Below are 12,626 nucleotides of genomic sequence, written 5' to 3'. Positions count from 1 at the left end.
AAGTTGCAACTGATTCAAAATATGATCAGTTATTTAAATTTCATGGTGATTTTGTAGAACCTTCCAGATTAAGTGTGTAGCAAAATTATATCTCTAGCAAATATGACCCTTAAGTGGAGAATAGATGGCTTTAATAATTAAAAATCTAGCAAACACTACTGGTAACAATATCACTCAAAGGCCAGTGGTATACAGCCTCTAACACTAAAAACTGGAACAAAGTTAAGTTTTATTTAAGAAGAGAAATACTCATAAGCATTTCTTGCCCAACATCAAACAGGCAAAACTGGTTTTGCTCAGTTCTGAACAGTTGGCAACATGCTGCCATACATTTAAAGCAGTACACATTTAATGTGACGTACAGTTTCACAAAAAAGTTTGCGAAGCCTTTACAATTACCCAGCCTTTTGAATTAATTGCTCATAAAATTAGGTCCGAACTTCATCCAAGTCATAACAACAGGCAAAAACAATATGCCAGAACTAATAACATACAAGCATACAAGTCTTTATTGAATATATTGTTTAATCATTCACAGTCCAAACTGGAAAACATATTGGAACCCTTGTATTTAATAACCGGTAGAAATGCCTTTAGCAGCAATAACCTCCATCAAATGTTTCCTGTAGCTGCTGATCAGACTTGCACAACAGTGAGGGGGAATTTTAGACCATACAAAACTGCTTCAGTTCATCAGTATTTCTGTGAAACCTTGCATGAACAGTTCTCTTCAGGTCATGCCACAGCATTTCAATTCAGTTAGGACCAATTTTCTTCTTTTTAAACCATTCTGTTGTTGATTTAATCTTGTGTTTTGGATCGTTGTTCTGTTGCATCATCCAACTTCTATTAAGCTTCAGGTGATGGACCGCTACCCTGACATTCTCCTGTAAAACGTCTTCATACAATTTTGAATTCATTGTTCACTCAATGATTGGAAGCTGCCCAGGCCTTGAGGCAGCAAAGCAGCCTTAAACCATGATGCTCCTTCCACCAAGCTTCACAATTGGGATGAGGTTTTAGTGTTAGTGTGCAGTGCCCTTTGTCCTCCAAACATAGCAATGTGCATTTCTGCCAAAGAATTCAACTTTTGTCTCATCTATCCACAAAAAACACTGAACAAGAATGGTGTTCATGGAAGGACACCATGGAGGAAACCACTGCTCTCCAAAAATAAAACATTGCTGCATGTCTCAACTTTGTAAAAGACCTCCTGGTGTACAACTGTAGACCATCCATTTCTTGTTCAGTGTTTCTTATATTGGACACAGAGACTTTAGTAAGTTCTAGATATTTCTGCAGGTCTTTTGCTGTTACCCTTGGGTCCTTTTTCACCTCCTTCAGCATTGCATGCTGTATTTGGTGTGATCTTTGTAGGGTGCTCACACCTAGAGAGAATAGAAGCAGTACTGAATTTTCTCCATTTGTAGACAATTACTCTTACTGTGGACTGATGAACACTCAGGTCTTTAGAAATGCTTCTGTAGCCATTTCTAGCTTCATGTGTCTGTATAATTCCAATTCTAAGGTACTCTAAAAGTTGTTTTGATCGAGGCATGGTACACACAAGCAGATCTTTGTTGAGAGGAGCAATCTCCGTCAGTAACCTGACTTTTTATGTCTAGGGCATGGCACTTCTACAATCCACACCTCAAATCTCATCTCATTGATTGGAACACCTGACTTCAAATGGCTTTTGTGGAAGGCATTACCCCAGGTTCAGATAATTTTTTGAATCTAGACCGTGATTGTTTAAATGATGTACTCAGTATTGACAAGAGGAAGTACAATTGTTTGTTATTAGTTTAGTCAGATTGTATTTGTCTATTACTGCGACTTGATGAAGGTCAGACCATACTTAATGAGTAATTAATGCAGAAAACCAGGTAATTGGTTCACTAACTTTTCCTTGCAACTGTATGTAACTAGGAAAATAAAGCAGTGTTGACTATAAAGTTGAATGCACATACAACAGATTTTTAAAAAAGTATAATATATTTCAGCACAGACTGGTATTCCACTTGATGCTACAAACTATTAACTCCTACTGCAAAGTAGCAATATGTCTGGAAATCTAAACACAGATACCTAACTGTACTTTAAAAAAAGACATCAGCTCATGGTGCATGTTGTTTTGTTTGGATCCTGGCACAATGCCTCCACCCTCCCTGCACTCCCCATCAATCCTGCCCTGGTAAACTCTCCTCTTCACCTCACACTGCAGCAATGAAGCAATTACCTCACTGCAGCATAGCTTTGTGTAGAGTGAGCCACTGAGACAATGAGTCCGCATGTGAGGATTGTGCCGCCACAGACCAGAAATGCAAGGCTCATGTTGCAACTTGGCTGACACATTGAATGCCTGTTATTGCAGCGGTCCAAAAGTGGCTTGCTTCCATGTGTTGAAACATCACTGGGAACCTAGAGTCAATTCCTGCTGCAGAAATTACTGCTGAGTTAGTCAGGGGTTTACAACCTCTTTTATGCTATGGACTCCTACCATTAACCAAGGGGTTGGTGAACCCTGGATTGGGAACCCCTGAGGGAAAGAGCTGCTCATTTCAAGAGTGGAAGACAGCATCTTCTACCATTTCCAACAGGCAGTGATTAGACAGACCATAGGATCCTTGGTGTCTGGTGATCTATGAAAACATGGAGCAGCTGCGGCAAATCCCCAGCAATGACCTGCAGTGTTTGCACTGAGTTTCTGGAAGAGCACCACTGCCCCATGAGGGCAGAAATCAGCAGGAAGCAGCTTAAACAAAGTAGGAAAAGTGAGCTGCTTATGGAGGAAATGCCATAGTTCACATCTGGATAAATGAAGGTGCAACTGCAGAAGGTGAGTGTAATTACTTGAAAATGTGCAGAAAGACAGAATTGAATTTCCTTTTTTCCCTGTTAACGTGGCTGCATGCTTGTACACAGCAGCCTCTGCGGGTTCAATCAAGGTAAGGTGCATTTGTTCATCATGTACATCCTTTTTTACTACAAATGCAAGTCACTGCTGGATGCCAAGAACATCAAGTACTGCAGAACTATCCCATCAGTGAGTTGCTCGATAGCAATGGAGCTGGAGTTATTGCGTACCATTGCGTTGTCACCTGGATTTCTTACGTATCATTGTGCTGAGATGATGCGGTGTGAATGATTGTCTTGGTCTTTTTAATCCAGATGGCAAGACCCAGTAAAATATTGGTAATATAGTATAATGCAGTCAGTTTCACTGCTTCATTGGGGTGGCCAACAGCAGGGAAGGGGGAAGGGAGCTGCGTGCCTTGGTTATGATGAGGTCTTGGCCCAGGCATGGGAAAGCCTCTGTGGGGCACAATGTAATCTGTATTGGGTTGGAGCCTGGCCCCTCCTGTTGGTGCTGCCCCCCCCCCACTCCCCCAGGTGTTTTTTTGGTGGAAGAACAAGCTGTACCAAGAGTATAGTCATTCCACACAGGGATGAGAGCTTTTATCCCCCCTTTGTGACTGTATGTTTTTCTGAAATTATAACCATATGTGCCATTTGTGCTATGTGCTGTTGGCAATGTGTGCTTCACCTTAGACCCAAAGGAACACCATTTCATTTGGCTATATTCATGTATGGTTGAATGGTAATTAAACAACCTTGAAAGAAGGTCAAGTTCTGAGATTTGTTGGGGAGTAGGATATTGTAGAAATATCTGTACAGATATTTCATTTTGTGCAGTGATTTGAACACAAAGGGATTTGAAAATTGATTCTGTATTAAATCAAACCATAGGAACTGTTATTTATTGTCCTCAGCCCATTTATTATTCAACCTTGCAGTGCAATTAATCAGAGATAGCAGTCATTACATCATACAACCTGAGCTGTCTACAATGCAGCACCAGTGCAGTTTCATGGTAACTGCCGAATGCTCCCTTATGCCTCATTACAAACACTGTGTTGCATGTACTACTTCTATTCTACACGTCCGATTTGGTTCAAGCTGTCATTGCTTTCAGCTTTGAAACCAATGAAAATAAGCTTCCAAATGAAATATTTTCATTGAAAACAAATTGAAGCAATATAAAAATAAATTCAAATTAAAAGACAAATCTGATATTCATCACCACCTACTCCCCAGCTACAGTGGGAGGAGCAGTTTGTGACATCATTCTACAAATAACTGTATGGATTGTCAGAATATGTAATCTGTTAAAAAGAAATCTGAGTTGGTCCAGCAGATTGTGTGTTGCTCCAGGATTCCAGTATCTGCAATCTTGTCTCCTGTGTATGGAATTGCCAATTTACTTTTTAATTCTGAAGAATGACTTCAAATTATAGTCATTCCTATTGAAGATACACTTCTCTGGTGATCTCTTTTCCCAACCTCCTGTTCTTCTCACTATTATTATGTCTGATTTGCCAGTTCTATATGGGTCTGCAGCTGCAAATTCATTTCAGGAAGATAGACACTCTGGGAGAGCCTTGTGCCCCAAGACTGAACACATTTCATTTTCACACAGAACATTTAAAAAATAAGAGAGAAGCTTTTGAAGTAAATATTTACATATGAAAGTCAACATAGATACACACCCATAGTCATTTATCAAACATACATCTATATTAATTCTATCTTTCAGCACTTCTTTACACTGGCAATTCACGTGCTCCTCCAAATACTTTTAAAATACTGAGAGACAGCCAGCCTCCACCTGCTTCTGCCTCAGGTGTTGTACTACAGATTCCAACCACATCCTGGATTAAAAAAAAACTTCTACACATTCCCTTTAAACATCCTGCCTCTTACCCTAACTGCAACACCCCCCCCCCCACTCGCTTTGGATATCAGCACTATAAGATGTTTTTAATCTACGCCAAGGATGCTCCTCATAACTCTGAAAATGTAAAACAGGTCTCCTCTCTATCTTCTCTGACAGACAAACTGAAGCCACCAATTAATTTCATCTATAGATTTAATAATTAAAACATACAATATTTAAAATACCTTTAAGAATGTCATGGCAGCTCGCAGAAACAATACCAAAATAAATTATACCATGCAAAAGATGATATTCTGGTAATAAACAAAATAAGAACAAAATCAATAACTGACATGAGAGCAAGCAAGAAAGAGAAGCTTGATGTCAGTGATTTATTTGAAATAGGACTCAGAGAGCTAGAGGTGGCTATCATGGAAAAATAAACTCAGGAAGAACAAGAAAGAACATATTAGAAATTAGAGATTGTAAGAGTGTAGGAGGAAGGCCATAAAAGAAATTTGGCCCACTTGGTTTGGTAAGCGGGGGGAACTGAGGCAGTTGATCAGATGTCTCAGATTTAAAGAAAAAGTACCAATGGTGGGGAAAATAAGCAAAAGACAAGGCAAACTTCAGAAGACAGGTCTGAGGTATAGAATGGAAGTTGGAGGTTATCTTTGCATTCCAAGATGATTCTACAAAAGTGAGAAGTTTTGGTATACTGATTATAATTGATATAACCAGATACTTTCAGTTTTGGGTAACTGCTCTACAGAGCACCTGTGTTCAATCCACAGGGATAATCAGGTTTCCTGCTGCAGACTATTTAATATTCCATCACACTTAGACTCTGATATGTCTGTGTGAATTCCCCCCCGCCCAGGTCCTCTTTAATTTTTCCCCTCTTCATCTTCTAGCTATGCCCTCCAGTTGTAGACTCCCATACACAGGGGAAATGATGGTGACTATTCACCTTATCTATGCCCTCTCATGATTTTATATATGGCATATTGCCACCCCTGCCTCCCAAGCTGCAGAGGAAAAATACCCCAGCCAATCCAGTCTCTCCTAATAACTCAGGCCCGCCAGTCCTGGCAACATCCTTCTGAATTTTTTCTGTGTCCTGCCCAGCTTAAATTATATAGACATATTTAGAGATAGGGCATGGAACAGGCCCTTCCAGCCCAATAAGCTGCACTGCCCAGCAACCCACCTATTTAACACTAAATCACAGGACAATTTGCAATGACCAATTAGCCTACTTACCAATGCATCCTTGGACTGGAGAAGGAAACCAGAGCACTGAGGAAAAACACGTGGTCAAAGAGTGAAAGTACAAATTCCTTACAATGGCACCAAAACTGATCTCCGAAAGCACCAAGCTAACCACTACGCTACTGTGCCACCCCCTAACTAGGAAACCAGAATTGCGCACAATACTCCAAGTGCATTCTCACTTGAACAACTGTAATGTGATGTTCCAACTCTCGTACTCAATGCCATGACCACTGAAAGTAAGCATGCCAAATGCCTTCTTCCCTATCCTATCTACCAGTATCACCACTTTCAGGAAACTATGTATCTATATCTCTAGGTATCTTTCTTCCACATTTTCCAGGGGCCTGCCACTTAATGGTACAAACTTAACTTTGCAAATGTAACTCTACACTTACCAAAGTTGAATTCCCTTTTGTTGGCCCATTTTCCTAGTTGACCTGGATCTTAGATAATCTTCTTGACTGTACACACTACCAATTGTGGTGTAACCAATAAACCTTCTAAATGTACTTCATTGTCACCCATGTTAAGGATTTGGATGAGAAATAACATGGACAAAGCACCAATCTCTGCACACACCACAGCTCTCTGATCTGTAAACAACCCTCCACTAATGTCCTCTGACTCCCAATACCAAGACAATTTTGTATCCAGTTCATTATCAGCAAGACCTTGAGAAAAACTATGGTAAAGTTCATGTAAACAATATCTATTGCCCTAATCAATGCTCGTGCTCACTTCCTCAAATTCATTAGATATGATTTTTAATGACCGAGCCAGATTATCCTTAATCAGTCCTCATCTTTACAAATGTAGATCCTGTCTTTCAGAATTACGTCTGATGTAAGGCTTATCAGCCTGTTGCTCCTTGGCTTGTCCTTGCAGCATTTCTTAAGTAGAAATACATTAGCCACTTTGCAATCTTCTGCTACCTCACCCACAGATGACGATGATAAAAATATCAGTATCAGGGCCCAGTACTTCCTCCTTTGTAATGTGGATGTGTTTCAAGACATCACTATTCTCTTTCTGAAATCCCTAGCATACATGACCTTGACCATAGTAAATACAGACAAGAAATACTTACTTAATATCTTAACTGTGATTCCACACATAGATGACCACATTGATCTTTAGTTAAGGAGCCCTATTCTCTCCCTAGTTACCTTTCTGCTCTTAATGAACTTACAGAAACAGACTCTCGCACAAAATGATGAAGAAATTCAGCAAGTCATGTAGCATCTATGAAAGGAAGGGTCACAGCTGAAAATATCAACTGCTTCCAGCATCTGCAGTCTTCCTACTTCATCCATGAAAGCCACCTCATGCTCATTGATATCATTTTGTGTACTCCTATAATTCTGACACTCAAGGGATTCATGAACCCAGCTGTCTATACCTGACATATGCCTCCTTTTTCCTGACCAAGCTTTGTCCTTCACTTTAACAGAAACTTGCTAGCCTTGATGTCTCCCAATCTCACTTTTAAAGTCTCCCACTTCTCAGATGTCTCTTTACTTGCAACAACATCTCGCAATGAAACTTTGAAAACTCCTGTCTACTTGTGTCAAAATGAACCTTTCCCCAATTTAGGACTTTGACTAGTGGACAATTTTTTTTCCCCTAACTGTTTTAAAACCAAATTACTGCTTTTTTTTTCAATCCATCACTCACCCTCTGTAGCTTAGCAAGCTGGTCTCTGTGTCTACTCAAGTGTATGTGACTGTTTGAAAGATGGATGGGGAGCTAATATAATAGAGTAAAACTCCAATCTAGGGGTATCAAGAGCGGGACAAGGTTCCAGCACAACAAAATGAAAATATAATGTAGGTTTTAATGTGTCATTTAAAAAACTATTCTCTCAGAAGCCTAGAAAAAATTTGACAAATACTTCATGTTTTTAAGGGGTCTCTAGTGCATGGTAGAAGGTATTATTTAGTATAGTTTCTCATCTCAGAATCCAAATATAAATTGAACAAAAGACACCCAAGCCCATTTAAAAAAGGCTGAAAAGGCAAACTGTTACAAGGTCATGGATCAAGTTACCACTTGAATGGAATTTTGAACAACTAGATTAAAATGCCCCTTGTATATAACAAAAAAGTTCATTTTGGTGTTTTTTTAAATTGTTTCAGGTGACTTATAGGAGCACTTAGCAGGGCAACCCTTTTCCTGTGCCTCCCCCCACCCCACCCAACATTCACAATGCTGAGAGTTTAGGGAAATAACCAGGACTATGGTACCCATGAGGAAATGTTTGTTAAGAAGAGGAAATAGAAAGGTCGAAGGCTTGGAATGACTCTGAAGTGCTGCAGACCAGAAATAAACTAGTCAATGGTTTGATCAGATCAACACTTAATTGACACCTACAACATAAACCCTGTTTTGTAACTGCTGTTTTCAATGTCTACAAGTTCAGAATCTTGTTTTAAATCTTAATCTATCGAAGGCTGCACTAATTAAATTAAGTTTTCTTAAGGAAAAAACTTGTTCATTTGGGCAAAGGAATGATGATTCAATTAGCAAAGCCAGAAGCCTGCATTGTTGTAACTGCACTCAAAATCTGAACAATACTTTAACCCTGAAATTATGCAGCACCATCACAAGCCTATCATGTACAACTGAAGCAGTCATCACTTACAGCTCCCTAAAATTCCCCTGAATCTTTGGCCATTTAACACCACTTAAAATTAATCAATAAGAGAGCAACACTGGAGACACAGTGTGAAATGGAAATAAAATATTATGAATGTGAAGGATTTTACGACTACTTCAGATAGCAGTTATCTCTAGCACTTTAAGAAGTGCAATTTTTTTCTTACAGTTTATAAATGACATTTGCAGAGTCAAGCTGAAAGCTCTGACAGGATTCACACAGAAGTACGGACTCCCTCTGCAACGTATGGATTTTGTGTGTTGTATGGATTCCCTGTTGCTTGGAAAAGTAAAGACTGGAAACTAGGACTACACTGGCCACACCCAATTTCTATACCTTTTTTCAAACTAATGTATTAATTTTAATAAATAAACATCTGTTATGATTCATAATATATTACTCATTATCTCAACACATCACAACTCACACCACAGTAATACTCTTTGCATTTCAGATGATATTAATAGATAAAAATATCAATGTAAGATATTTTTATTTCTGCCCTTTCCCTTTATTCTTAAACATGTAACACTAACATCAATGATTTATTTTAATAATTTTACCACTTAGTATTCCCATAATGATTACAAAAACCTAGTTGTCAAAACACAATTTTTTAAAATCAATAAGCAGCTCTTGCTAAACTGTAACATTTACAAATTAGCCAACAAATTCATTTTTACATTAAAGCACCAAATCTAATTTTAAAAATATATGTATCTACATGTGCAAGTTGCTGTATAGAAGTTATAATCAAGGATAAATTAGTTCATTCCCTGCATTTAATAAACAAATTCAAACAGCAAATTTTTAACAGAACATCCTATTTAAAACAACAACCTTGGAAGAGAATTAGATATCGATTTACAGTCTATAGTTAAACCCGTTTTCAGCCTAACAGATCTGCAAAACAAAAACAGAATTATGCTCCCCTAATTAATCAGCAGCAAACCAGATCAGACGCATTTAGTATGCAGCAGATACGAAAGGTAAGTTTATTGTAAGAAACAAGCAATATTAATGGGAAGTGCCCCTGAATGCATTGAATGCAAAGTACGTCCAGTAACCACACGGCAAAGTCGAATAGCGAAATTTTACATTCAAAATATGTAAGCACGCACAGAATTAGCCCATTAGAAGTTATCTTAACCCATTCTTATTTTAAGTGAAACCAAAAGTCAACTTAAATAAAAGGACGAAGTTATTTTGGAAGTTAGCAGTGAAAGGACGGCTAATGTTCCACACCCCCAGCCGCAGCCTTAGCTCTGACTCCCGGGGAGACGCGTTGCCTGAGGTTAGCGATCCGAGGGCTGCAACACAACCCAATTTGTCTTTCGAGGTTCTTCTACAATCGTTTCCCGGGCCGCAGGAAAGTACAAACCTACCTCTACCGGACTGCTTTTGAGAGAACTTGGCCGCTTCCGACTCCCGTCGCGTTTTGTCTGTCCTCACTTTCAATCTATTTCACAACAACATACCACTTTGCATCCACTGCTCAGCACCGCCACTGACCCCTCACCTCGTTACCAGCCTCGTTCCCAACGCAACGCCTCCCCACCCCCCGCCCGTCCCGACTGCTGGGGTTGCCGGGATAGCTGACAATTCCTCCGGAGGACTCCCGGGACTGAGATGATGAAACGAGGCGTGGAATCTTAGTGTCGAGAGCGCCCCCTCCGCTTTTTTGCTTCTTTCGGACCAGGTGAAACCGCGATGCAGAGATAAATCTGATAATAAGAGAGAAAAAGAATAGGCCAGCTGTCTGAAGCTGCTGGGTTTTTATTTGCTAAGACATTGTTCAACATATCATTTTAGTCCGACAGTCTGACAATGAGTGTTCAGCAGGTTGTTCCACTGTGGGAGACGGTCACAGGTAAGCCCGACCCTCTTCCAGCTTTCCAATTTGTTGTATGAATCTGCAGGTGTAAGATCCCCACGGAATCCTGGCAATTTTGGTCCCCTGACCACTCAAAATGAAGAAAACTTATATGGAATGCCTTTGAGAGCCTCGAATCCATTCTTCATAAACACGAGGAGCAAGAAGTACATATTGTCTAACATCTGCCCTGACTGCCAAACACTGTGGATCCTATACTGCCCTCCTTAGCCAGTTCAGGCCCCAGAGAATATTGTCTGGTTGGAAGAATCAAGGAAATCTAAGGTCAACTGTATTCTCCCTGTTGTTATTCTTTTGGTTAGGACTTTTAAATTCAGGACTGCTGACCATAATACTTGAACTCTTGGCTCCAATGCCAGCTTAACTCACAAGAAATAATCATTCCACTAAGATCTTCCCTATATGACAATCAGTTACAAATGTGCCCCCATAACACTTCGCTTAATACAAAACAATTGAGAAGTTTTTTTAAAAAATCTGCTTTAATGTTCACAATATTGAATGTCTATTCACAACTTCTCATATAAGGAATCCACATGCAGCATGACCATTCAGTGATAGACTGAGGATGCAAGACACATTACCAGGCAACAATTGTCTCCAGCAAAAGCGAGGCTCTCAATAATTTAAATTGTATTATCATTACAGAATCCCAAGTCTAGTGGTTGGGAGGGAAAGAGAGGAATAATGACATTTAAGATTACTGGAGGACCCTGTTTCCTTCAAATCACAGCATCAATCTTAAATGTCACACTCATTTAAATATTCCACAATTTTTCCAGTGTAAAGATTGTTATCAGTCTCCCTGATGCTGTTTATTAAAATGCAATGAAATTTGCAAAATTAATTTCTATCATTTCCAAATAGCTTGTGCAAGTTCCCTCACGTAACATCTGTCTGAAGGACAACAGGCATTAGGCATTGAATTTTCTACATAATAGCAACTTTTGTCTGACCCAACTAAGTGCCCTTAAAGGGTCACTTCACAATATAACCAAAAGTCTTTCAGATGCTTTAATTGTTGCATTTTGTCAGTTAGGCTTTACTTTTTTGAATTCTGCAAGCAGCAATGAGCAGCAAACTGTCATGAATTATTTATATACATATATATCTACCTATCAGCAGGGACAGCCTGCAAAGATGCACAAGTCTGAAGGAAAGTAAGAAAATACTGGAAAGGCCTAACAGGTCAGGCAACATCTGTGTAGATCTGAAACATTAACTGTTTCCATTTCTACAGATGTTGCTTGACTTGCTGTGTGTTTTGAATATGTGTTCTGCATTTGTTTAAGATTTTCATCTTCTGCAATTATTATTGCTACAGGAAGTGTTGATGAGAAGATGTTGGTGAAGCCTGGGTGAAGGTTTCTATGCCAGCTCTTTTATCAAAATCCTCATTTTTTAAAACATTTTTCCTCCAGAGAATGTAAAAGCACTTATCTTTTGTAGAATTTGTTCTTATATTTCTCTTGACACCATCTGGTGGTGTTGTAACCCTCAACCCATTGTGGATCTGTTCATTTGAGATTTAGGGGGAAAATTTTATGACAGAAATAAGTCTCACTGTTCAAATAATGGACACTTAGTGCTTCTGTAAGCTTGGATCAAACAGCAGCAGGAGCTATTAAGCTCAATGTGGGGCAACATCTTAGTTGTAATGAATTTTGGCCATTATGTACTCTTGGTATCAATTGGATAAGCCAGACACCAGAAGAACCATGCCAAGGTGTATAAAAACATCACAAGAAAAAAATTAGTATGCTTTTGTGATTGGCAAAATTTGTTAACATTATGTTTGCATAATACATAATACTTTTCCTGATGAATATTCATAGATGAATTTCTAGGCCTCTTATAATGGAAGACAAGACTGGGTGATGTAATTTTATGAACTTGAGGATGAAGCTGAGTAACAAATTAAAATAGTTTGCGTAAAGCTTAATGTTTAGCGACCTGTGGAGCCTTGTTGTTTTAAGAGAAAAAGAGAACAATAAATTATGCAACCTGATTGGAGAGGTAAAAATCTTAGTTTTAGGCTTATACCTGGGGGTCTCCCTCCTGTACCCAACAAAGTGTATTGGTGG

The 12,626-nt window shown here is 39.1% G+C and overlaps 1 protein-coding gene across 1 annotated transcript in view; it reads right to left on the bottom strand.

The window, feature by feature from the left end:
• Nucleotides 1-10,196, bottom strand: part of LOC132401976 (guanine nucleotide-binding protein G(I)/G(S)/G(O) subunit gamma-12-like) — a 68,157-nt gene extending 57,961 nt beyond the window's left edge. Inside the window, exon 1 of the mRNA XM_059984365.1 lies at nucleotides 10,034-10,196. The gene's annotated coding sequence lies outside the window, so the exon portion shown is untranslated. The remainder of the gene's footprint in view (nucleotides 1-10,033) is intronic.
• Nucleotides 10,197-12,626: the final 2,430 nt, after the last annotated feature.

Source organism: Hypanus sabinus, chromosome 11 (assembly GCF_030144855.1).
Source record: "Hypanus sabinus isolate sHypSab1 chromosome 11, sHypSab1.hap1, whole genome shotgun sequence".
NCBI lineage: Eukaryota > Metazoa > Chordata > Chondrichthyes > Myliobatiformes > Dasyatidae > Hypanus > Hypanus sabinus.
The sequence above is the reverse complement of the archived record's forward strand: the minus strand, read 5'-3'. Positions and strand labels throughout refer to the sequence as shown.